Genomic DNA, 25,874 nt, shown 5'->3' with positions numbered 1-25,874 from the left:
CTGTGGCGCTCCTGAGCCACCAGCCCGGCCCTTTGGGAGAAGAAGCCTTGGGGTGGAGGAGGGTATCGGGGCGCGACCCTCAGAGACGCCTGGGCGCGCGGAAGTCAGAGTGGGGCAAGAGGAGGCGCAACAGGACTGGCCTGAAGGGGAGGTGGGACGACCCTTCCTCCCCACGGACACGCACGCTGCTGTACGCTGTGCTGACCTCGGCTGACTTCACTGGCCAACTCCACGTACTGAAATACGCACACCCGATGGGATGTGCGGTTGTCCATCCACAGCTTAACAGCCTGGTGCCGGTTACCCTGCGACGGGAGAGGGGGCAGCCCCCACAAAAGCACGGGCTTATGGGGCCCCGGTTCCTTCAGTGCTCACCCCACGAAGTAGGGCTGCCAAACGGCCCCACTCGAGGGCTTACCGAAGGATGGTCCTGCGCAGTGGGTGTTTGTTGAACAGATAAGAGACAACAAAAGAGACTAAGAAGAGGTTTGTTCTATGAACCGGGGAATACGAAGCAATCGCAAAGGAGAGTCTCACCAAAGGGCAATCCTGGGGAACAGATGGAGAGGCATGGATTTTTCTTGGATGTGTGTCTCATCCTGGGGCTCATCCCGCTGAGCATCAAATATTCATTGCAAAAGAGGAAAAAAAAAATATGCTGCGGACAATGCTGGATGGTCTGCTCTCTCCCTTGGCCAGAATGAACGGGGAAATTCCTAACCCCTCGTGGTCCTCAGAATCACCTGTCCTATGCACACCCCCACTAAACCACTGAAGTCGTTTCTGCCAGCGCAGCCAGGGAATGTATATTTTTAGACAAACCACCTAGGTTACTCTGATGAATGCAAAGTCAGAGAGCGCTGCTCTCATGCACTGAGCCTGAGCATTATTCTATTAATAAAAAAGGAGAGGAGAATCCTGGGTGTCTTAAGGTGGCAGTTGAGTGGCCTTTGCCTTCTGGCGGGCAGAAGAGCAGACCGAGTCTCTGAGCACCTGCACCCACCGCTGGACTCAGGATCTGTGCTGGAGAATAGAAGGGCTAATTTAATTATTCGTGCCTTTTTAGAGCATATTACATGTGGAGAAGGTAGGGCACACTGAATTTTATTTCAGCTAAATACCCCTTATCTCCTTATACAATTGATATTTTTATATTGAACATTAGGGGATGGGTCATTTGTCATCAAATTGTCTATAACACAGAAAACCATAGACACAACCTAACAGTTCAAACATGATGAGTTAAATAAATGATGGTAAAAATAGACGCTGCAATAATATTTAGTTGCTGTTACCGCTACGAAGATAAGTGTCTACTGAAATCGAAATAAGTTCAGGACATATAAATAAGTGAAAAGGCAGGCCTAGACACAGTGCGAGCCTGTGCATGCGAGTGTGCGAGTGTGTGTGTGTGTCTGCATATATATGTAAATGTTTCTGAGCATTTTATTTCCTTTCTTTTGCTTAGTATAGGTAATGCCATTTTTTCTCTCCGATGAACAGGTATTGCTTAGGGAATAGAAATAGTTAATTAAACATAATAAAATTTAGAGTGTCAAGACCCCCAAGGCTACAGATTATGTTCAAAAGTTTGTCTGTATACAAGGGCTGAGGTCAGGGTGGTCACTGACGGTCCTCACACATCTGTTCTTATGAGTTTGGCCCATTGCTCAGTCAGTCAGGGAATTAACATATATTAATATATACCTGTAGGTAAGATGGAAAAGAATGGCTATGGCTCTTTTTTTTTTTTTTTTTTTTTTCAAGTCATGTATTTTAATGGTGCTACAATTAGAGGTTCTCCTTTTTTTAAAATCTTTGGCCTTAGCAATGAATCTTCTAATTCAACTGGAAGATATTGTCATGCTCGTCCCTGCGAAGAGACCACCAAAGAGGTTTTTTGTGAGCAACATGGCTGTTTATTTCACCAGGGCGCAGGTGGGCTGAGTCCGAAAAGAGAGTCAGCAAAGGGAGATAAGGGTGGGACCGTTTTATAGGATTTGGGTAAGTAAAGGAAAATTACAGTCAAAGGGGGGTTGTTTTCTGGCGGGCAGGAGTGGGGGTCACAAGGTGCTCAGTGGGGAAGCTTTTTGAACCAGGATGAGCCAGGAAAAGGAATTTCACAAGATAATATCATGGCTTAAGGCAAGGACCGGCCATTTTCACTTCTTTTGTGGTGGAATGTCATCGGTTAAGGCGAGGCAGGCCATTTGCACTTCTTTTGTGATTCTTTAGTTACTTCAGGCCATCTGGGCCTATACCTGCAAGTCACAGGGGATGCGATGGCTTGGCTTGGGCTCAGAGGCCTGACAGATATTACATGCCGTGCTGACCGTACAGCTTCCACCCAGTAGGACCTGAGGTGTGTGTTTGTTCTTCATTGTCCCTTGACAGGTTACTCCAAACTGTGGCCCACACCAGCACACAGTTATACCCCAGGAATGATTACTCCTTGGGCAGGGAGTTCAGGCTTCATTGGGCCCTCTGCCCCAGGGGCTCTCCGTGGCTGCAGCAGATGTCTGCCCAGGGCTGCTGTGTCTTCTGAAGGCTCAGGCTCATCAGGGGAGGAGCTGCTTCCACGCTCGCTTCTGTGTTGCTGGCAGGATTCTATTGCTTGCAGGCTGTTGGACTGAAGGCCCCAGTCTCTCCGTGGCATCAGCTTAAGGCCTCCCTCTGCCCTGGGCAGGTGACTGGCTATGCCAGAACTAGCACCTATGAAGACCCAGGGGGAGAGTACCAGTGGATGGAACCTGCAGCCCTCCCAATCCAAGCTCAGGAGAGATCGCCATCTCTTTTGCCTGGTTCTATTCATTAGAAGTGAGCCGCCGAGTCCAGCCCTCTTCGAGGGTCTGGCTGTGAACACTAGAGGCAGGGGCCAAGGTGAGCCACTTGGGAGGGGAGGTGCTGCCTGGGACCTGCCTAGGACAAGGTGAAGGAGAACATGCCTAGGGACAGATGTCCTTCCTGCTTCCCCTCTGTGGTGAGCGCAGGAGATGCCGATGTGCTCTAAAGGAGTTGTGGCATCCCAGGAGGGAAGCAGCTCCCAGCCATGAGGGCACCATGACCCAGTGCCCCAGGATGTCGGGCTGCACGTTCCAGGGCTACTTGAGCTGCAGCCTCTTCCCCTTCCCTGCCGTCTCCGCCTGTGCATGGAGTGGGCATCTCAAATCTGCAGGGGCCAAACTGAGCTCAGGCCTCTGCACCCCCGCACAACCCCCCACCACTCAGTCTTCCTCACCTCAGCTCCTGGTGACTCCATCCTCCCAGGGACTCAGGCTGAAGCCTTGCAGTGCTCCTCCGCCCCGGCATCTAAGTCCCTCAGGAAAGTCCCTCTTGGCTCTTCATTGAATCTGGAGCCACTGGGGCCAAGTCACTTCCTCTGACCTGGACCGGAACAGGCTCCCTCCCCATCCCCTGCTCTGCCCCCACATCCACCCCACCTCCATGCCTCGGGTGTGCTCAACTTCAAAGTCAGGGTGCACCTATCAGGAGGTAATTCAGGCATCTTCTCTGCTGACTTGGAGTCACAGGCCCCACACATGGTACACTGGCCTGTCCTCTGGTCCCTTCAGATCCTGGTGTTGCCCAGAGGCCGATGCAGGCACCCGACAACCTCAGGCCCAGCCTGCTCTTTCCTCAGCCCAGGCCCTCCTTTCCCTACCCACTCTGCCCACCTTCCTCAAGTCTGTCCTGCAAGGTCTTCTGCAGTGGTGAGGTGTCCCCAGATCACCCTCTTAGAAATTCTGGGCTCCATGCACACTCCTGTTCCCTCCCTGCTTCTCTTAAAACATCCTCATCATTGTCACACATGGGGCATTTCACCTATCTACTGGGCTTCTCCAGAGGTCCCCCTGCTGAACTCTGAATGCCGTGGATTCAGAGATCTTTGACTATTCCCTGCTGCAGGCCCAGGGCAACAGCAGAGCCCACGACAGAGTGAATCTGTCATGGATGCTGCTGAATGAATGAATGAAGGAGTGAGTGAGTGAGTGAAGGAGTAAGTGAGAGAGTAAATGAGTGGATGGGTGAGTGACTCAGTCAGTCAGCGAATGAGTGAGTGAGTGGATGAGGGAAGGAGTAAATGAGTGAGTGAGTGGGTACATGAGTGAATGAGTGAACGTGAGTGAGTGAGTGAATTGCTAAGTGAGTGAATGAGTGAAAGAGTGAGTGAGTGAATGGGTGAGTGAATAAGTAAGTGAATGAATGAGCGACTTAGTGAATGAGTGAGTGAATGAGTGAGTGACTGAGGGAATGAGTGATGAGCGAGTGAGTGAGTGAATGAATGAGTGAGTGAATGAATGAGTGAGTGAATGGGTGAGTGGGTGAATGAGTGAGTGAACAAAGGAGTGGGTGAGTGAGTGAATGGGTGAGGGAAAGAGTGAGTGAATGAGTCAGTGAGTGAACAAGTGAATGAGTGAGTGAAGAAGTGAGTGAATGAACGAATGAGTGAGTGAATGAGTCAATAAATGAGTGAGTGTGTGAGTAAAGGGTGAGTGAATGAGTGAGTGAGTGAGTGAATGAATGAAGAGGTGAATGAGTGAGTGAATGATTGAGTGAGTGAATGATTGAGTGAATGAATGAGGAAATGAGTGAGTAAATGAATGAGTGAGCGAATGAGTGAATGGCTGAGTGAGTGAATGAGGGTATGAATGAGTGAGTGAATGGGTGAGTGAATGAGTGAGTGATTGGCTTAGTGAATGAGTGAATGAGTGAGTGAATGGGTTAGTGAATAAGTGAATGAGTGAGTGAGTGGGTTAGTTAATGAGCGAGTGAATGGGTGAGTGAGTGAATGGGTGAGTGAGTGAATGGGTGAGTGAGTGAATGGGTGAGTGAGTAAGTGAATGGGTTAGTGAATGGGTGATTGAATGAGTAAATGAATGAGCGAGTGAGTAAAACAGTGAGTGAATGAATAAAGGACTGAGTGAGTGAATGAGTGAGCGAGTGAAGCAGTGAATGAGTGAGTGAGTGAGTGAATGAGTTAACGAGTGAGTGAATGAGTGAGTGGGTCGCTCAGCGGAGATGAGGACCGGAGCTGCCTTCTGACTGCTACAGTAGACAGGAGCTGAGGGAGGAGTCTGAATGGTGGGATGTGCCCACTCAGTACATATACCCTACTCCACACATCCCCAAGAAACCCAATCTCACCAGAGTGGTCTCTTGAGAATTATTAGTAATAACCTTTTTTCCCAATGTTTCATATATGCAGGATGATTTCTTACTTTCCTTAAAATGCCAATCGTTTTTTGGACTTGGAATTCTCCACTGCTGGTCCATGCCACTGTATTCTCCCAGAGGGGCATCCCCCGAGTTGGAGAAAGAGTCATTCCCAGGAATGGATAAAAGCCAGAAGGGCATCATCAGATGGGGCACCTTCTCCTATCATCCTCTCCTTCCTGCTTGGGTAACCCTGAGTGACTTGGTTTGGAGGTCTACAAAATGCGGACATACCAAATTTGGATAAAAGCCTAAGCAGTTTAAGAGGTTGCAATGCTAGCAGGAAGGTATTTGGCTCCCGGCACCCTCCTCCCCTCCAGTCTCTGCTGGACCCAGGACCCTGTCTCTACCTTCGGGCTTGGGAATTTCCTTCCTTCCTTCCCAGCCACTGAGCCGCCTTGGGCTAATCTGCAACCTCAGAGGCGCAGCCATCCTCCTTTCCTCCCGCCTCTTCCTCCCTTCTCACTTGCCTTCTGCTTCTTTCGGGACTTTGGAAAGTCCAAGAATAAGCAAAACCGTAGACCAAAAAACGCTGCCTTCAGCCCATTCCCCTCCCACAAGCTTCCCTTCAGATTCTTTGATCTTTAAACGTTATTTTGCTTTGTATCTGGATGCTAAACTTTATACAGAAAACAGGTGGAGCTGATTTCTTGGCCAGGTACAGTGGCTCACACCTATAATCCCACCGATTTGGAGGCCAAGGCGGAACGATTGCTTGAGGTCACATGTTTGAGACTAGCCTGGGCAACACAGGGAGACCTCGTCTCTACAAAATTAAAAAAAAAAAATTAGCCTGGAGCGATGGCACATCTGTAGTCCCAGCTACTTGGGAGGCTGAGGCAGGAGGATCACTTGAACTCAGGAGTTTGAGATTACAGTGAGTTATGCTTATATCACTGCACTCCAGCTTGAGTAAGAGAGTGAGACACTATCTCTTAGAAAATAAAAATAAAAAGTGCTGGAGTTCATATCCAAGCCCACAGTCAATTGCGACATGTGGATCTTTTATTTTTATAATCTGCCTCTCTTGTCTAAGTGCCAAATGACACTCACATGGTGTGTAACTACTTCCACCTTTGTCTGGCTTCTATTTCCTTATGTATTAAGAATCAGGTCGCATAGTTCTGAGAAAATAAATAAATAAATCAGCTGTGTGCCGTGGCTCATGTCTATAATCTCAGCGCATTAGGAGGCTGACATAAGTATTGTTTGAGACCAGGAGTTTGAGACCGGCTTTGGCCACATAACAAGATCCTGACTCTACACAAAATAAAACAATAAAAATAAAACATTAGCAGGACAGGTGGCACACCTGCAGTCCCAGCTGCTCAGGTGGTGGAGGCCTGAGGATTGGCTTGAGCCTGGGAGGTTGAGACTGCAGTGAGCTGTGATCACACCACTACACTTTGGCCTGAGTGACAGTGAGACTGTATTTCTAAATAAATAAATAAAATAAAATAAAATAAAAACAGGTGGAAGCTTCCCAAGACTTTGATGCAGAAACAGGTTGCCCTGAACCAATTAATATTAATATCTAAAAACTGGAAAGAAACGAAAGAAGAAAGTTGCTTTATTTCTGTAAAGTATGAGGCCATTACAAGTTTTACTTTCTCTAGGACATTTTCTCAGTGGTGTTAACTGAAGTCCACTTCACAGAATGACTTCATCTCCTGAGCACCTTGGAGAACGATGATTAAAGAGACTTCCTGGCACTCCTGATACTTTTAGTGTCACATGGAAGCAGCAAGAGTCATATGTGTGAAATGGGTGGTATTACAGCGGAAGACATTGGTTTGTTCTTTCACGAACATCATCGGAACATTTCCCTAATGACTAGCGTTATGTCAGAAAATGGGGGAGAGAGATGGTTCTTTATTGGCAAATCAGTTACATAAATTTCCCAGTTAGAAAAACAATCATGATTTTAGCCATGTCAGATGAGGTCAGATATGCCCTATGCTTCAGTTATGGAATGCTACCTCTGAATATTGATTGACAGGCATCTTCCACAGACCTGTGACCTGTCGCTGTGTACAAGCTTGAATTCGTAACTACCAGTCCTTGACGCTCCCTTGCTGCCCACGCTGAACTGAAGTGGCTCCCGACAGAGGCATTCAAGGGAGAACTCACTGAAATATTTGAAACCACCGCCATGAACAAGAATACTCTTCCTGTGTGCCAGGATGTACACCCACAGTGTTATCTTGTTAGCTGTATATGCCAGCATCCTGCAGGAGCTTTTACCTTTTTTTGGGTGTCAGCATTGAGATTCTCAAGTAAGCCCCAGACCTCTTCCTCTGCCTGCAAGCACGCCCACCCACAACCACGTGTTGCCTGGGTTAGAGAACTCCTGAGCCTGTGGCCGCGGCCGCCTACAGGAGGAGGAGTGAAGCCCAGACCAGGGACAGGGTCAGAGCTGCGGTCACTCATCCAGGAATGGACAGCTCTGCATTCTTGGGAGGACCCAGATACCTCTTCTCTTGGAAGGCCAAGCCCAGAGCCTAGGTGATCTTTGAACCCAAATAGACTTTGTGGTCTAGGGAATGAGAGCCCCACTCACCAGGTGAAGAAATTGGGGATCTTGGTCCTGAGTTTGTGGGGCAGACTTTTGCCATTTTCTGGCCCCTTTCCCTGCCATGCCCTATTTGAAAAGAAGTCACTTCCATTTCAGTGAGCCAAGATCAAGCCACTGCAGTCCAACCTGGGCAACAGAGTGAGACTCTGTCTCAAGAAAAAAAAAGAGGTCACTTCAAAACTTCCCTGTTCAAACAGTTGATCCTTGAACAACAGGGTTTAAACCGCGTGGGTCACTTACTTACACTTGGACTTTCTTTCACTTCTGTCACCCCTTAGACAGCAAGACCAATCCTTCCTCCTCTCCTGCCACCTCCTCCTCCTCAGCCTACTCAAAGCAAAAATGAGGAGAAGAAACTCTATGATGAGCCACTTAATGAATAGTAAACACATTTTTCCTATGATTTCCTCTAGCTTACTTTACTGTAAGAATACACTATACAATACATACAACACACAAAATGTGCGTTAACCGACTCTCTGCGTGATCACTGAGGCTTCCACCCAAGAATAGGCTATTAGTAAATTCCTTTTGGTATAGCCAAAAGTTATTGTAGAAATTTCAACTGTGTGGCGGCTTGGTGCCGGAATCTCTGCATTGTTCACGGGTCAATTGTATTGCTTAAGAGGTGGTCATTGGAACCCTCCTTAGGGGCTATTTCTTTTTTTTTTTTTTTTTGAGACGGAGTCTGTCTTTGTCGCCCAGGCTGGAGTGCAGTGGCCGGATCTCAGCGCACTGCAAGCTCCGCTCCTGGGTTTACACCATTCTCCTGCCTCAGCCTCCCGAGTAGCTGGGACTACAGGTGCCTGCCACCTCGCCCCGCTAGTTTTTTGTATTTTTTTAGTAGAGACAGGGTTTTACCGTGTTAGCCAGGATGGTCTCGATCTCCTGACCTCGTGATCTGCCTGTCTCGGCCTCCCAAAGTGCTGGGATTACAGGCCTGAGACACGGCGCGTGGCCCAAGGGGCTATTTTTTTTCTTAAAAAAGTTTTTGCCACAATGAGCCACTCATTTAAGGCCCTAGGATTCCTCACTTCTGAGCTCCTGCTGCCATAGACCAAGTGCTGGTCATTTTTGTTGCTCAACATACTTGTCACTTCCATCCATCACAGGACCCACTCTGACCTTCCAGGACTGCTCCTTCCACTGCCTGTGATCCTGAGGGTCAGCACGTCCAGCCAGGCCAAGTAGCGAGATCAGTCCTCTCCTCTGCCCCAGTTCATGGATGGGTACAGGATGCGGGTGGTGGGGGTAGTCCACCCGGTTCCTGCTAATACTACTGGATCATCAGGTGGGGAAAGTCAGCTTGCATAGTGAAACCAAAGAGAGCTGCGAGATGGAGAGTGAGAGTGAGAAACCAAGAGAGTGAGACACACACACACGCAGAGAGAGAAAGAAAGAAAGAAAGAGAGAAAGAAAGAAAGAAAGAAAGAAAGAAAGAAAGAAAGAAAGAAAGAAAGAAAGAAAGAAAGAAAGAAAGAAGGAGAGTGAGAGAGACAGAGAGAGAGAGACAGAAAAAAATCAGAGAAGCAGAGACACAGAGAGACATGGAAAGATGGAGAAAGAAATGAGGGGAAGAGAGAGACACAGACACACACAGTCTTGAAAAGAGACAAAGAGAGACAGAGCAACCAGGAGAGAGGCACAGAGAGGGAGAAACAGAGACAGACAAAGTGAGAGGCATAGAGAGATGGAAAGAGAGATGGGGAGAGGGACAGAAAGAGGGAAGCAAAAGCACAACATTCCTTGAATTGCTTCTGCCTGAAGTCATCATTCTATTTCTGCACTTCCAGTTGCCACCAAGAATCTTTCTAAGTCACCTGTCCTCCTTCCTTGCCCATCTTCCTCACACACTCTTACGAAAGCCTCCTGAAATCTGCCTTCCCAATGACAACTCCTCCTTGAAATGTCACCACTGACTTCCAAACAACCAACAAATAAAAAAGGTTTTTAAAATAATTACTTCCACCAGTTTCTCAGTTTAACTAAAGTTATGGTGCTGTTTCTTAATACCTCTCTCAAAAATCTGTCTCTTTGTTTTTTATGTCTTTGCATAAAGTAACATGAAAATAGAGCACAACATATTATAGTGAATATAGACTATAAATGATGTTTTGTGCATATCTTATTATTAGTGATAAACACTGTCTAAGTAATTTATTTTTGCCATTTCTTTCTTACTATGGCTTGAGAGTGTCCCCCAAATTTCAAGTGTTGGAAACTGAATCCCCCATGCAGTAGTGCTGAGGGGAGGGATGTTTAAGGGGTGATCAGGTCATGAGGGTTTCGCCCTGGTGAGTGGACTAATGTTGTTATTGGGGGAGTGGGTTCCTTATCACAAGAATTGGTCTGTTACAAAGGTGAGTTTGACCCCTCTTACTCCTTCATGCTCTCTTGCCCTTCCACCTTCCTGTGGGATGACACAGCACAAAGGTCCTTGCCAGATGCCCACCACCCCTTCACCTTGTACTTCCCACTTCCAGGACTGTGAGAAGTGAATCTCTGTTTTTGTAAATTACCCAGTCTCAGGCACTCTGCTAAGAGAAGCAGAAAACAGGCTAAGACAAAATGTTTTAGGATTCTCTTCCCTCACAGTTGCAGTGAGAAGTTTATAGCTTTGTTTTGCTTTGTGGAAGATAAAATGCTAAATAATAGGCATCATTTTGAAGGTTTCTCCTTCCATCCAAATATTTTATTCATTTTAAAATTTCTATGACACTGAGTTGTTGACCCTTGCTTCTGATGCCTCAGAGATGTCTGGAAGAAAACCACGGAGGAAACCTTGAGTGCCATGTAATCCGTCTTATCTAAGTGCCCTCTGGACTTCAAGAAGGCTCTTTCTGTGAAGCAGAGAGCTAACAATGTAGCCCAGCTCAAGACAGTTTCCTGGAAAAGCTTTCAGAACACAGCCATTCCTGGGGAGCATCACAGCTTTTAGACTTCACAACAGGCACCAGAGAGCAATCAGAAGACCATGGCATATTTTGCCTGAATTCCTTCCAGCATTTTGTTCCAGGAACCTTGAAACTCCCTCCCCCTGCACTTGGGTCTTAGGTTTCTCTTTCCCAACCCAAACGGACTAGTGTTTAAACAATCCCCAAGAAGACGACGTCTCAGCGTTACATATAATTGAATTGTAAATCTTCTCAATTCAGAAAGAAAAAGTATGGAAATAATTCAGAAGCCCTTGAGTTTTTAGCAAGAAGAATCTGCAGTGAGGGGGAGACTCTTTTTATCCTCCGAATTCCCAGCGTGCTTCTTCCACACACGATCCTTGCTTGTGTCTCTCTCCAAGCCTGTCTGTGAATAACCCACTCATCCTTCCAAGCTCAACTAAAACGCCATGTGACAGAAACAGTTGGTTCAACATCCATTTCTTCCTCCTCTTCTGACCAAGGCTCTGCACTAAATGCTTCGTTTCCCAGCTGTCTTTGTGCACCCATGTGGCCATGTTGGTGCATTCTGGCCCATGTGATAGAAGTGGAATTGTTGAGTAAGACATCCAAAAGGACTTAAAAGAAGCCAAACTACTGAGTACGACATTGTTTTATTTTTTCTTTTTCCTGCTGCTTTGAATGCAGCTGTGATTGCAGGAACTAAGCTGCTCTCTTGGGGTGTGAGGTGATCTAGAAGATACAACCACCTTCAGTCAAAGTGCCTGAGGGAATGATAGGAGAAGCTGGGCTCTCTGATAAGATCACAGATCCAGTGCACAGGGAGGACTGCCTGCCTTCAGATTCCTTTCAGGTGAAAAGACAGACCTTTCTATGTGTGAGCCTCTGTTAGCTTGTGTCTTCTGTTTTATGCAGCCAAACTTAACCCTAACTGCCACACACCGTCTACTTCTATTTTAGGATGCTCTCTCTAATCTCTTAGGTAATTGTGTCCCCCCAGAAACCTATGGAGAGCTGAAGGGGTTTTAGGATCATGGAATTCACCCTCCTCCTTTGGTAAAAGAGGACAAAGGCCAGAGAGCCGTGCGATGGCTGAGGCATGAGATTGTAAACCAAAAGGTACCTGAGACCGATCTCAATCCATTTAAAAGTTAATTCTGTCAAGGTTAAGGACATGCTTGGAAGAAAAAAACACGGAATCACAGAAACAGTCTGTGGTCTGTGCCTTCCTCCCAAGATGATTTTGAGGGCTTCAGTAGTTAAAGGGGAAGGGTGGGCTGGAGGGAAGGGTGGGCTGGAGGGAAGGGTGGGCTGGAGGAAAAGGGTGGGCTGGAGGGAAGGGTGGTCTGGAGGGAAGGGTGGGCTGGAGAGAAGGGTGGGCTGGAGGGAAGGGTGGGCTGGAGGAAAAGGGTGAGCTGGAGGGAAGGGTGGGCTGGAGAGGAAGGGTGGGCTAGAGGGGAAAGAGGGAGCCTGTGGTCGTCCTCAGGTTGCAAGAGAAAGAGAGCAGGTGGGGAATGGTCAGTTATGTCTTCATCTCACATGCAGTAAATCAGTCCTTTACATAAGATAAGGTGAACATAGACCAGCTTCCTGTGGAGATACGTAACCCTTTATCTGTAGCTATCCGCTTAGGAACAAAAGGAAAGGCAGTTTCTTGCATGATTCAGCTTCCAGCTTAATGCTTTTTTCTTTTTGGCTGTGAATTGGGGTCCTGAGGCTTCATTTTTCCCTGCACACTATATTGTATGTGAAAATTGTTGTCCAGGACCTAAAGTTGTTTACTTACTCTAGCTACATCCCTTAGCTCAATTTCCATTTGGAGTGGCTTCTGGAAGGCTGGAATTGAAATCCACCAGTGCCCATTTCAAGGTGTTCCCAACATCGCCTGGAAAAAAGGAGCCCAGATACGCTTCCCTGTGGATGCAGGTCAGTCATCATAATGCACAGAAACAGCATTGACCTCAGCCTGGAGCCATTGTCCTGAAAGGGGATTCTTCCCAGCTCAGGCCTGAGACTGATCCCTGAGAAGCGGCCGCTCCATCCCTGAACCCTTCCTGCTTGTGTCTCCTCACTTCTTAGTGATCACGGCATTCAGGTTCAGAATGCCACAAGCCCATCCCACTGGAAGCTGCCGAGGTGCCTCCTACCACACAGGACACCCGGCACGGCAGCAGCATCAAGGGACGAGCAGGGAAGAGGCTGCAGTGATTTTGGGGAACAGCCTGAAAATCACCTGGAGCCTGGTGGCAGGTGGTCCCACCTCCTCCCCAATATTGGTTCCCAGAGAAAATGGCAATATAGGCAGCTCATGTCATCATTATTAGCAGAGTCTTTTTATTCTTTCCTTAAATTTTGCCATTAAATTGAGCTCTATAATAGACCCATTTTCTTTTCTTTTCTTTTCTTTTTCTTTTTTTTTTTTTTTTTAAGACAGAGTCTTGTTCTGTTGCCCAGGCTGGAGTGCAGTGAGACAATCTCAGCTCATGGCAAGCTCTGCCTCCTGGGTTCACGCCATTATCCTGCCTCAGCCTCCTGAGTAGCTGGAACTACAGGCGTCCACCACCATGCCTGGCTAATTTTTTGTATTTTTAGTAGAGACGGGGTTTCACCGTGTTAGCCAGGATGGGCTCGATCTCCTGACCCTGTGATCCTCCCCCCTCGGCCTCCCAAAGTGCTGGGATTACAGGCGTGAGCCACTCCACCACGCCTATAGGCCCATTTTCTGCTTTTAATGCCACCAATACATGAAATTCCAGAGCTGCTTCTGTAAAAAAAAAGTTTCATTTTCATTATTTTATTATTCATTACATTAATTCTATTCTTTTATTCTCTTTGTTTTTTTTTAGAAGAACTTCAGCGAGAGAGGGGCTATCCCTGCTGCCTTGTGGCTGCAGAAGGAGAGAGAAGGAGCCTCTCCAAAAAAGGGTTTCATGAAAGCCCTGAGGCGAGATACTCACTTCAGAGGGTTCAGGACAAGGACACTCACTTTGTTCTCTGCGGTGTGGAGACACGGGTGAGCGTTCCTCAGTGGCACCAACTGGTTCCCTCTCGTCCTCAGCTGCCAGTGCCCTGGGGCATGTCATTTGGACAGAACACTTTTCCATGTCCTGCCATCCATTCCACGGAGGCCGGAGAAAAGGGTCTGGAGGCAGGAACATAAGGCTGATTCACCCTGACTTCGGAGAACCAAATCAAATGGAAACTCTTGAGCTATGACAGGAAATATCCTCTCCATTTACACAGGACATACACCGAGTACATGTCATTGTAATTGTACTTCCTCCTCTTCATTTACATAGGGTGCACACCAAGTAACCAATGGAAACCTCTAGAGGGGATTCCAACACCAGAGACTTCAGTAACGGGCTCCCTGTGCTCAGGCGCTCCCACCCTGTGGAGTGTGCTTTCCTTTTCCGTCAATCTCTGCTTTGCTGCTTCATTCTTTCCTTGCTCCATTTTTGCGTTGTGTCCAAGTCTTTGTTCAAGGCAGCAAGAACCTGGACACCTTCAACCAGTAACATTATCTTAATATCTTGTTTGAAAACTGAATTCTGTTTTTCATCTGTTCACCTAGTTTTCAGAAAATGACAGTGAAATACAACTTGGAACTTACCACAGCTTAATACGAGGGTCATTATGAGCTATACAACAGGTTTGATGTTTAAAAGTTTGCAACATTTTTGTTGCTCTTTCATTTACAAACTACAGTAAATATTTTATTTTTTATGTTTAATTATGAAATATATGACACGTAAGAGTCTATAAAATTTGGGTGGGCACGGTGGCTCATGCCTGTAATCCCAGCACTTTCGGAGGCTGAGGCAGGTGGATCATTTGAGGTCAAGTGTTCAAGACCAGCCTGGCCAACACGGTGAAACCCGTCTCTACTAAAAAAATACAAAAAGTTGGCTGAGCATCATGGCAGGCACCTGTGATCTCAGCTACTCGGGAGGCTGAGGTGGGAGAGTTGTTTGAACCCAGGAGAGAGGAGTTGCAGTGAGCTGAGATCATGCCATTACACTCTAGCCTGGGCTACATGAGCAAAACTCTGCCTCAAAAACCAACCAACAAACAAAACTGAATGCATAATACCAAAGATTAATAATTGCACTGATGTCATCATCCATTAGTATCAACTGTCTTGAAAGGCTACAATATGCCCTTCCTTGATCACCTGGGTCTCCCTTCTTCACCCAGACATAGGACTAATGTGTTAACGTTTGTCTTGCTTTTCATAAGGTTTATCATTTCTGTGTATATTATTAAGCAATGTCATATGTTATGGTTTGTGAACTGTATATGGAATAGCAGTGTATTTTTCAGTAATTTCCTTTGTTTACTCTAATTTTTCATTGTTGATGCTTCTAACTGCAGTTCATTTTCACAGCTGTATCATATTCCACAATATGACTATGCCAGCTTTTTTCCTTGATACAGGTGTGTTTGGATGGCTTTCAGGTGTTTTCTATTTCTACAATCACAGCCTAAATATTCTTGCCCCGTACGTGTCTGTTGGAGAAGACAGTGCAAGGGCATTTCTGGGGCAGACATGCCTGAGAAGGCAAGTGTGAGGCCACAGAGGGGCGTGTTTACTTTTTTATGAAATACAGTCTCTTAGCAGGAGCAACAGCAGTGGATCCTTTGCCAGCAGTTGATCTTTTCCACCTTTTGGATTTTTGTGGCTCTGTTGAATTTGTTTCTTGAATTATTGGATGTATCCACAGTACTTTGTTTACTTAAGTTTTGTAACTTTTTGCACACGGACTTATCTTCCTTGGAATTTTATGTGGGGAGATGTTTTGAGGACAGGGTTGTATTGTTTCAGCAAAGATGTTCACTCACATGGGGTAGAGGTGAAGTGAGCAGCCGCCTGGTGCCACGTCGATTTGACCCATGCTCTCCAGGTCTTCCAGCATGAACTCCTGGAGGACTGTTTCTCGTCGGTTCTCAGGGTCAGGGTTTTCCCTCCACCCAGCAGCAATGCAGGGACAGCTGCTCTCCTCGCTGCTCCTGCTCTGAGGTGGGCTTTCATTTTAAGTCTAAGATGTCAGATTTCTGACCTGATTTTGGAGAGACATACAGTTTTGTTTCTGATGCCTCATCCTCTGTGCAACTGTCTAAAGGGAAAAAAAAATTCCACTTTAGTTCCTGCCAATTCTTTATTGACTGCTGTGGATTCTATCCCTCATTGCCAGCTCAGTAATGCACTTACAAAGATGCATTTTGGTAGGTTTTATCCAACATCTCAGTTGTTTTTGTTGGGAAAGCTATTTAGTGTCCTTTATGTTGAAAGTTTAAGTGCCTGGCCACACCATAGGAGAGAGAACTGCTCTTACCCCTTTTCATCATCTTCGTGCTGGGTCCGGGCCTTCTTTTCCTCTATGATTAAGCTGCCACAATGGGCCGGGTACTGTGGCTCATGCCTGTAATCTTAGCACTTTAGGAGGGCAATGTGGGTGAATCACCCGAGGCCAGAAGTTCAAGACTAACCTTGCCACCATGGTGAAACTCCATCTCTACTAAAAGTACACAAAATTAGCCCGGCATGGTGGTGCATGTCTGTAATCTCAGCTATTCGGGTGGCTGAGGGAGGAGAATTGCTTGAACCAGGACCCGGCAAGTGGAGGTTGCAGTGAGCCAAGATCATGCAACTGCCCTCCAGCGTGGGCTACAGAGTGAGACTCTATGTAAAAAAATATATATATATCTATATATATATATACACACACACACGTATATGTATATTTGTATATATATGTATATGTATATTTATATATATACGTATATGTATATATATACACACACACATATATTTGAAGTATTATCCAATGAGAGCAAGTGTTCCGGAAGACCTCATCTAAATACAGAATCTGAATGCGGGCCCATGTCACACCTGCCATTTTTTTATCTTTGCAGCTGGGCTTTTCTCCTCTTCTCTGCTGGACTCTGCTATTTCCCACAAGGTGTTCAGAGAGTCTGCCCTGAATGCTACAACCAGGAGATGAGAAGCACAGAGTGACACCAGCAGGAGAACATCAAGATGTGGTAACAGTTGTCCTCCTCCTGCAGAGTCCAGAGCAGTGCACTCCTACTGCTGGTGACCTAGCTAAGCCTGGGGGCCAACATGCCCGATGATAGTCTGGGAGTGCTGCAGTCAGGGTCCCCACAATGGGCACCCAGCCTGTGCCCTTGCACTCTGCATGAGCGTGACCATTGTCACCTCAGAGCCCCTGGGTAGAGATCAATGCATCCTACCAGAGCTGCATGTGAGGAAGGATCACGTGAGTCCCGGGAAAGAGCTGAGGCCCTGCAGGGGGAGGTGGCCAGGACCGAGATATGATGACTGTGTGGAGAATCGTCTGTGGGTGTGAGAGGCACTGTGCGGTCAGAGCCCGGGTTCTGCTGCTCCCCCTCCTCAAAGATCAGGGCCCGAGCAGGGGCTGGCGTATGTGTGGCACCTGGAACTGTAGGGCCACCACCCATGTGTGAAGCCGTCATGGGGACCTGAACACGGTGTCGTGTGCAGATCCCACCCATCCATTGGCCCCAATTCCTGGCCAGCTTCTGCCAAGGTGAGAGGGTGGAATTTGGAATGTGGGTGTAAGCTGAAGCCTGTCCCCCGCTCGCTGACATACAGTGGTGACACTCTCTGTGTGGGGGAAAGAAAGAGAGATCAGACTGTTACTGTGTCTATGGAGAAAGACGAAGACATAAGAAAGTCCATTTTGATCTGTACTGAGAAAAATTCTTCTCCCTTGAGATGCTGTTAATCTGTAACCCTAGACCCAACCCTGTGCTCACAGAAGCATGTGCTCTATTGACTCAAGGTTGAATGGATTTAGGGCTGTGCAGGACGTGCCTTAGTGAAAATGTGTTTGCACCTCCTGGGCTCCAGGCTGCCAGCTGCCTGCCCAGGGTCTGAATGTCCTACGGTGACCTGTTTCCTCACCTGGCCCAGAGGACAGATAGGGAAGGCTTGTTTTGAGGATTAGGCAGGGTAATCCCAGTCAGCCCTCATTAGCTTGCCTATCCTCCAGGTCTTTTTGATTTCTTTTTTCTCTTCTTTGTTAGGAAACTCTGGAGAATTGTCCTCCAGCATGTCTTCAGCTGGGGAGGTGGTAAGACTGGACCATGCCCTTGACTTCAGAGTCCCTTCTAGCTGCCCCCTCCTCCTAGGGTTTTTAAAAGCATATACTTAGCAACATACCCTGTACCTGAGAGAGCTGCAGAGAACCTCCTGCGTGTCCAAACCAGAACACTTTGTTCCCTGACCCCAGGCCCTCATCACACCCCAAAGCCCAAATACTTTCATGTGGCCAGCTTCACACAAGAGTCTGAACTCAATGCTGGCTTTCTGGGGTCTACACAGGCCTGTATGATGGGGCTACCTCCAGTCTACCCCTGTGCCTCCCCCAATCCATTAGGGGCCTCAACTCCAGTGATCCCTAACTGGGAGCAAGGTTCCCCAGGCAGGGAATGCAGCCCTCCCCAGGATGCTGGCCTGGCCATGTCCCAATGGACATCAGTCCTGGAGCAAGAGGTTCAAGACAGGGAGTTTCACCCCCATTTCACCAGGTGTGGTGACCTTTCTGAGTTCCTAGTCTTCAAGATGGGATTTTTACACTGCCACAGTGGGGGAAACGGAGACACAGGGCTGGTGAGCGGTAAAGAAAGAAAACCTCTGTGACTAGGAAATGTGTCCCTTGCCCAGCACAGCCACTCCAGGATAACACCCTTTGGGATGTACCGCTGAGCTATTCCTGGCACGTGGCATGGCACTGTGGTGGAGGTCAGCAGCTTGTGGAGTTGGGGGTGGGGGTGTTGGCAGGAACAGGTAATTTTGGACCCACCATGGGAAGGAAGGGGACATTGCCCCTTTCCCCACACCTTGCACACAGCAGCAATTTTCTTCTCTGATGTGTGTGGGCACCAATGCCTATGTGGGTGTGGGTGCGTCCTCTCCTTTTATTGATGAAGAACCTTCCTGCAGCCATTGGGGTGGGTATGGGCACCACACATGCCTGGGAGCAGGGTGGTGCCTGTGGAGGCTTGGCTACTATATGTGTCACTGCCACCTCCCCAGGGGAAGCAGACCGTGTGCCCTAGTGCCCCTCATACCCAGTCCCTCACATTCTTCACTTGGCATCTCCCTGCCTGATTCTCCCAACTCAGCCCCTGCCAGGTTTCTCCAGGCCCTGTGGGCCCCGGGATGGGATCAAAGGAGGCAGCAACTGTGCTGCCTGCCTCTGCCTGAAGTCAGGGATCCCTGGCCGCTACTGACATCTGGTGGGCAGGGTAGGTGGGGAGGTCAGGGGTCAGCTTTTCCACTCCCCAGCCTGCACTGGCTAAGTCACCAGGTGTAACTGGTCTGGAGGCTGATCTGTGTCCTCCACAGTCCCTTGATGCATTATATTGAAGCCAATCCTTGTGTGAATGACTTCACCTGTTGTTACCGCCCAGATCAAACCAGAACCGGAAGACTGTTGCACTTGGGCCCGGAGTCTGGGACAGAGACTGCCATGACCGCTCTGTTCTCTTCCTTCTGTTGCGCTTGGGCGCAGAGCCTGGGGCTGAGGCTGCCATGGCCACCCTGTTGTCTTCCTTTTGGGGTCCCCAGGAGGCTCCCAGGACTGAATGATTCCCATAAAACACAGTGGCCAGGATGGGAGGGCTGGAGGTCAACACCCCCCCACCACTTCCACCACAACCAAGAAAACCCCATGGAGGTTGGCTCCGAGATGTGGGTCCCTGTGGGATGCAGGCTCCCACAGACACTTCAGGGGATGAGCACGGGTCCTCCTGGCTGACAGGAGCCTGGTGGGCACTGGGTGTGTGGGACCTGTTTAGGTGGGTTGGACAGCACTGGGTCTAACCAGGGAGCCAGGGACTGGTGTGGCCAAAGAGGGCAGCAATATGTTGCCAGAACCAAAACTACAGTGCCCCCAGCCCACCTGGTAGGGAGAAGGAGGCCTGGCTAGCAGGACCACCCACCCCTATCGTGGCCCCAAGCCCAGACTGCCTGCCTGTACTGGACATTGCCTGGTCCAGGAGGCCTGGGCATAAGGGTCAGGTGGTGTGTCCCTGGGTTCCAGGCCTTGGTGGTCCCTTGGGAGCTGAGCATCCTCTGGGCAGGAGGAGGGCTCGCGGTCCACTGTTTGCATCGGCCCCTGGGGGTGTGCCCCCACCCCAGCTTCTCAGCGCACAGGGGGACGTAGCCAGGGCTCCTCCCCTGCTCTGTGGCTCCAGCTCTGAGCAGCTCACTGGGTGACTCTGACAGCTTCCTCCCCAAAGCTTGGGTCCTCCTCTGTGGGAATGGGGTGTCCCAGGCCCCCTGCAGGCAGGAACCCACCCCCAGCGCCTCTGGTGGGCCCTCCTGGGCTTTCTTACCTACTGGCTTGTGAGACCCGGTTGGCCAAACTTGGTGTCCTATTTTTATTTTGGCCTTTTTCTTAGTGTGTGTTTTCTGGAACTACTGCTGTGTAGATCTTCTATTTGAGTTTTAGGTAGAGAATCTTGCCCACCCAGAGGTCCCCCACCAGAGAGCCTCCACTTCGGTCCCCCGGGCTGGTCCTGCCTGTGCTCCGCTTGGTGTGAATGTTGAGTGTGATGGATCCACATGGCTGCTTGACCCTGCATCTCCTTCCTTCTTGTTGCTGAGGCCGGTTCTGTTCTCTTTCTCCACCTGAACTGCACTTGAAGCCAAGACGAAGGATGAGAAGTGGTTGCTACGAAGGACCCTCCTGCAGCGAATCCCCTGTGAGTAGGCTGCGCTGGCCCAGCCTGTCCGTACCTTCTCTAAGCTCATTCCAGAGGTCGGCAAGGGGCAGCCTGTCCCTGCCTGTTCTTGTGGCCCGTGAATCAAGAACAGATTTTACATTTCCAAATGGTTGAACAAATAAAAAACTAACACTTCATGACACTGAGAAATTTCCATGTCCATAAGTAAAGTTTGATGGGGGTGCAGTCATGCCCATCTCTTCACAGGCCACCTGCAGAAGGCAGCTGTCGTGCAGCCATGGCAGAGTTGCATCCTGGAGGCAAAGATCAGTTGGCAAAGCTGAAAATACTGACTCCTGGCTCTTTAGGGAAACAGTTTCCAGTCCCTGGTTTAAGGGCTGTGTGGCAGGACCCCAGGATCTTGGTCAGATTGTTCCTCTCTCAGGGCCTGCTGTGGCCTTTGCTAGTATGTCTGCAAAGTCTGCGTGCTATGGTGCCTCTCATGGGGTGTTGAGCTCTGTCGTGCTAGATTTCAGGGTGTCTGCCTCATGGTCATCTGTCTCACCAAGAGAGAACCTGTATCCAGATTCAAACTAGCAGGAGCAGTTGGTCTTTGGCAGCAAGGATACCTTAGAGCTGAGCTGCCACCCACCCTGAGGTGGTCCCATGACACCCACTGTCTGGGTCAAGTTTAGGGCAGGGCTGGTGTCCTGAATTGCCCTGCGATGTGGATGGTAAGAGCCAGTGGGGAGAGGGGGTTGATATTACTCCCCATATAGTGGGGAGTTCCTCACCCTTTGCGATGTGGATCGTAATAGCCAATTACTCTCCCCTGCAATGTGTGTCCATTACTAGCAGTTTCTTTTGTTCAGGATATTAGGAAGAATTTCACAGGTTGTGTGTACACAGCCTGTGACAGGAGAACGAATACCATCCTCTGCACCTCCGGATATTAGCAACCATATCACACAATGGGTGTACACTTTTTGGGAGATTTGGGGTAATGTCCTCCTGTGTTTCCCTGAATATTCGTAGACATATCACAGGGCGGCTGTACACCCACTACTCTCTTGGCAGGAACATTGTACTTTACCTACTGGAAATTAGGAGCAATATCACAGACTGGGTGTCAAGCCACTGTCATACTGGAAGTAATATCATGCTCTCCCCCACAGGTTATGAAGAACAATATTACAGGGGAGTATGTACCTCCTCCGGTAGTGGGAGTAGTATCATCATCTCTTCCTTTAGATGACAGGAACAATATCACAAGGTGGGTGTACACCCCGTGAGTTTTTGGAAGCAATGTCATTCTCTCTTCTTCTAGGTTTTACGATTCACATCACAGGCGGGGTGTACACCCCTTGTTACATTGGATGGAATCTCATCCTCCTTCAACCTGTATCTTTAGAACAATATCCCATGGGGACTGTCCATCCCTTCAATATTGGTAGTAATACCATCTTCTCCTCTCCTGGATATAAAAAACAATATCACAGGAGGGGTGTACACCCCTTGCAATGTTGGTAGTAATATCACCTCTCCCCTGTGCTTATTAAGGACAAAATCCCAGGGTGGCTGTACGGTTCCTACTTTTTTGAGAGTAATATCCATTCACCCCCTGGATATCAGGAACCATATCACGGAAGAATTGTCCACCCCCTTCGATATTGTCAGCCATGTCATCTTCTTCCCGCTTGGATATTAGGAACGATACCCTGGGGTTGGGGGCGGTGTACACCCACTGCGATATCGAAAGTAAAATCAGCCTCTTTCCCGCTGGATATTAGGAACTCTATCACAGGTGTGTGTGCACCTTCTGGGATATTGGGAGTACTATCAGCCTCTACCCCGCTGCATATGAGGAACAACATACAGGGGGCAGGGTGGTTACACCCCCTGTGATATTGACAGCAATATTCTTCTCTTTCCCCTGTACGTTAGGAACTACATCACAGGGGTCTGTACATCTTCAGTGATATTGGGATTCAGGTTATCCTCTCCCCAACTGAATGTCAAAAACGATATCACAGAAGGGTGTTCACCCCCTGCAATATGGCCAGTAACATCATCGTCTCTACCTTTGGATACTAGGAACAACATCACAGAGGGTGTGACACCGCCCCGCGGTATTGGGCATAATGTTATCCTCTCTTCCTCTGGATATTAGGAACGATATACCTGGTGGTGGGAGGTGGAGTACATTAAGAACAATATCACTGGGTGGGTGTACTCCCCCTGCAATATTGGGTGTAGTATCATCCTCTCGTCCCTAGCATATTAAGAACAGTATCACAGGAGGGGTGTACAGCCACAGTCTCTGCGCTATTGGGAGCAATAGCATCTTCTCCCCCTCTCTATATAAGGGACAATATCCCAGTGTGGGTGTACATCCCCTGAGATATTGGGCGTAGTGCCATCATCTCCCAAAGTGGATATTAGGCATAGTGTCCTGGGGGGTGTATGCCTTCTTCGATATTGGGAGCAATATCATCCCCTCCCCTCAGGATTACAGGCAAAATATCAAAGGGGTTTTACAACTCGAGCGGTATGGGCAGTAATATCATCCTCTCCCCACCCAGATGTTAGGAACTATATCACAGGTGGCTGTACACTTCTTGCGATATTGGGAATCATATCATCCTCTCCCATCGTGGATATTAAGAACAATATTACAAAGTAGGTGTACACGCCCTACGATGTTGAGAGAAATATTATGCTCTCCCCTTCGGGATATTAGGAACAATATCGCAGGAGGTGTGTGCAACCCCTGCCATATTGGCAGTCATATCATCCTCTCCCCTGAATATAATTCCCTCTGGATATTCGGAACAATATCACAGTGGGTGTGTACACCCCCTGCGATATTGCCACTGGCATCATCGTCTCCCTCCCAGGATATAGGAAACAATATCACAAGGTGGTGTACACCCCCTACAATATTGGAGTTAGTTTGTCTTCCTCTCTCCCCTGCTGGCTATCAGGAACAATGTCACAGAAGGAGTGAACACCCCCTGCGCTATAGGGGGTGATATCCTCTCCATCCCTGAATATTACGAACAATATCACCCAGCAGTGTACACCTCCTGCAATATTGAGATTATTTCTCTCGCTGGATGTTAGGAATCATATCACAGGGGTGGTGTACACCCCCTGCGAAATGGGAAGAAATATCATCCTCTCCACCTTTGGATGTTAGGGAGAATATCACGGGGAGGTCTACATCCACTGCGATATTGGAGTCATATCATCCTCTCCCACCAGAATATAAGAAACAAGACCACTGAGGGGATAGACACCCACTGTGATAGTTTCAAAAATGTTATCCTCTACCTCCTGGCTATTGGGAATAACATCATAGAGGGGTGTACACTTTCTTCGACGTTGGGAGTAATATCATCTTCTTCCCGCCGGATATCAGGAACAAGTCTATTAATTATTAATATTAATAAATATAAAAATTAATAATAATTCTGGATATTAATAATCATAATAAAGATAGTAAAATTAATACTCGTTACAAACTTTAATTATTAATATTAATAATTAATACTAATATCATTATTAATAAAATAATGATATCAGCAATTAATGTCACTGAAATAATTACTAAGAGATGTTGGTAATAAAATAATGATTCTGATTAAGAATTAATAATATTGCTAAATGACATTAATATTAATAATTAATTTTAAGCGTCATAATCATAAATATAAAATAGTTATCCAAAATTAATAATGGTATATTATTAATTAATAGTGTCATTGATAATTATTAAAATCGATAATTGGTGTTTAATAATTAACATATTATTACTGCTAATACCGCAAGGGGTGCACACCTACCTGTGAGGTCGTTCTAATATCAAGGGACGGAGATTATGATATTAGTTTTAATATCGCAGGAGGTGTACACTAACGCTGTGATAATAATCCAAATACCTACGGGGAAAGACTATGACATGACACCCAACATGACAATGAACGGACAGCAACCTGGTGATATTCATCCTAATATTCACGGAAGAAGCGTATGATATTACCCGCAATAACCCAGGGAGGGTACAACTCTTCTGTGATATGGTTCCTAGTATCCGGAAGGGGAGAGGATGATAATTCTAGTATCACAGGCTGAGTTCACCCGACCTGTGATATGTTATAAATACCCTGGAAGGGAGAGGATGATATGACTCCCGATAGAGCAGAAGGCGTACACCCAGCCGGGGATAGTGTTCCTAATATTCATGGAGAGGAGAGGCTGACATTACTCCCAGTATGGCAGGGGGTGAGCCACCCCCCGCGAGGTGGGGACCAATAGCACCCCTCTCCCCCCTTGGCTATTGGGAGCCACCTCGCAGGGCGGTGAGCCACCCCCGCGAGGTGGGGACCAATAGCCACCCCCTCTCCCCCCCTTGGCTATTGGGAGCCACCTCGCAGGGCGGTGAGCCACCCCCCGCGAGGTGGGGACCAATAGCCACCCCCTCTCCCCCCCTTGGCTATTGGGAGCCACCTCGCAGGGCGGTGAGCCACCCCCCGCGAGGTGGGGACCAATAGCCACCCCCTCTCCCCCCCTTGGCTATTGGGAGCCACCTCGCAGGGCGGTGAGCCACCCCCCGCGAGGTGGGGACCAATAGCCACCCCCTCTCCCCCCCTTGGCTATTGGGAGCCACTCGCAGGGCGGTGAGCCACCCCCCGCGAGGTGGGGACCAATAGCCACCCCCTCTCCCCCCCTTGGCTATTGGGAGCCACCTCGCAGGGCGGTGAGCCACCCCCCGCGAGGTGGGGACCAATAGCCACCCCCTCTCCCCCCCTTGGCTATTGGGAGCCACCTCGCAGGGCGGTGAGCCACCCCCCGCGAGGTGGGGACCAATAGCCACCCCCTCTCCCCCCCTTGGCTATTGGGAGCCACCTCGCAGGGCGGTGAGCCACCCCCCGCGAGGTGGGGACCAATAGCCACCCCCTCTCCCCCCCTTGGCTATTGGGAGCCACCTCGCAGGGCGGTGAGCCACCCCCCGCGAGGTGGGGACCAATAGCCACCCCCTCTCCCCCCCTTGGCTATTGGGAGCCACCTCGCAGGGCGGTGAGCCACCCCCCGCGAGGTGGGGACCAATAGCCACCCCCTCTCCCCCCCTTGGCTATTGGGAGCCACCTCGCAGGGCGGTGAGCCACCCCCCGCGAGGTGGGGACCAATAGCCACCCCCTCTCCCCCCCTTGGCTATTGGGAGCCACCTCGCAGGGCGGTGAGCCACCCCCCGCGAGGTGGGGACCAATAGCCACCCCCTCTCCCCCCCTTGGCTATTGGGAGCCACCTCGCAGGGCGGTGAGCCACCCCCCGCGAGGTGGGGACCAATAGCCACCCCCTCTCCCCCCTTGGCTATTGGGAGCCACCTCGCAGGGCGGTGAGCCACCCCCCGCGAGGTGGGGACAATAGCCACCCCCTCTCCCCCCCTTGGCTATTGGGAGCCACCTCGCAGA

This window comes from Macaca nemestrina (assembly GCF_043159975.1).
Source record: "Macaca nemestrina isolate mMacNem1 chromosome 14 unlocalized genomic scaffold, mMacNem.hap1 SUPER_14_unloc_3, whole genome shotgun sequence".
Classification (NCBI taxonomy): domain Eukaryota; kingdom Metazoa; phylum Chordata; class Mammalia; order Primates; family Cercopithecidae; genus Macaca; species Macaca nemestrina.
The sequence above is the reverse complement of the archived record's forward strand: the minus strand, read 5'-3'. Positions refer to the sequence as shown.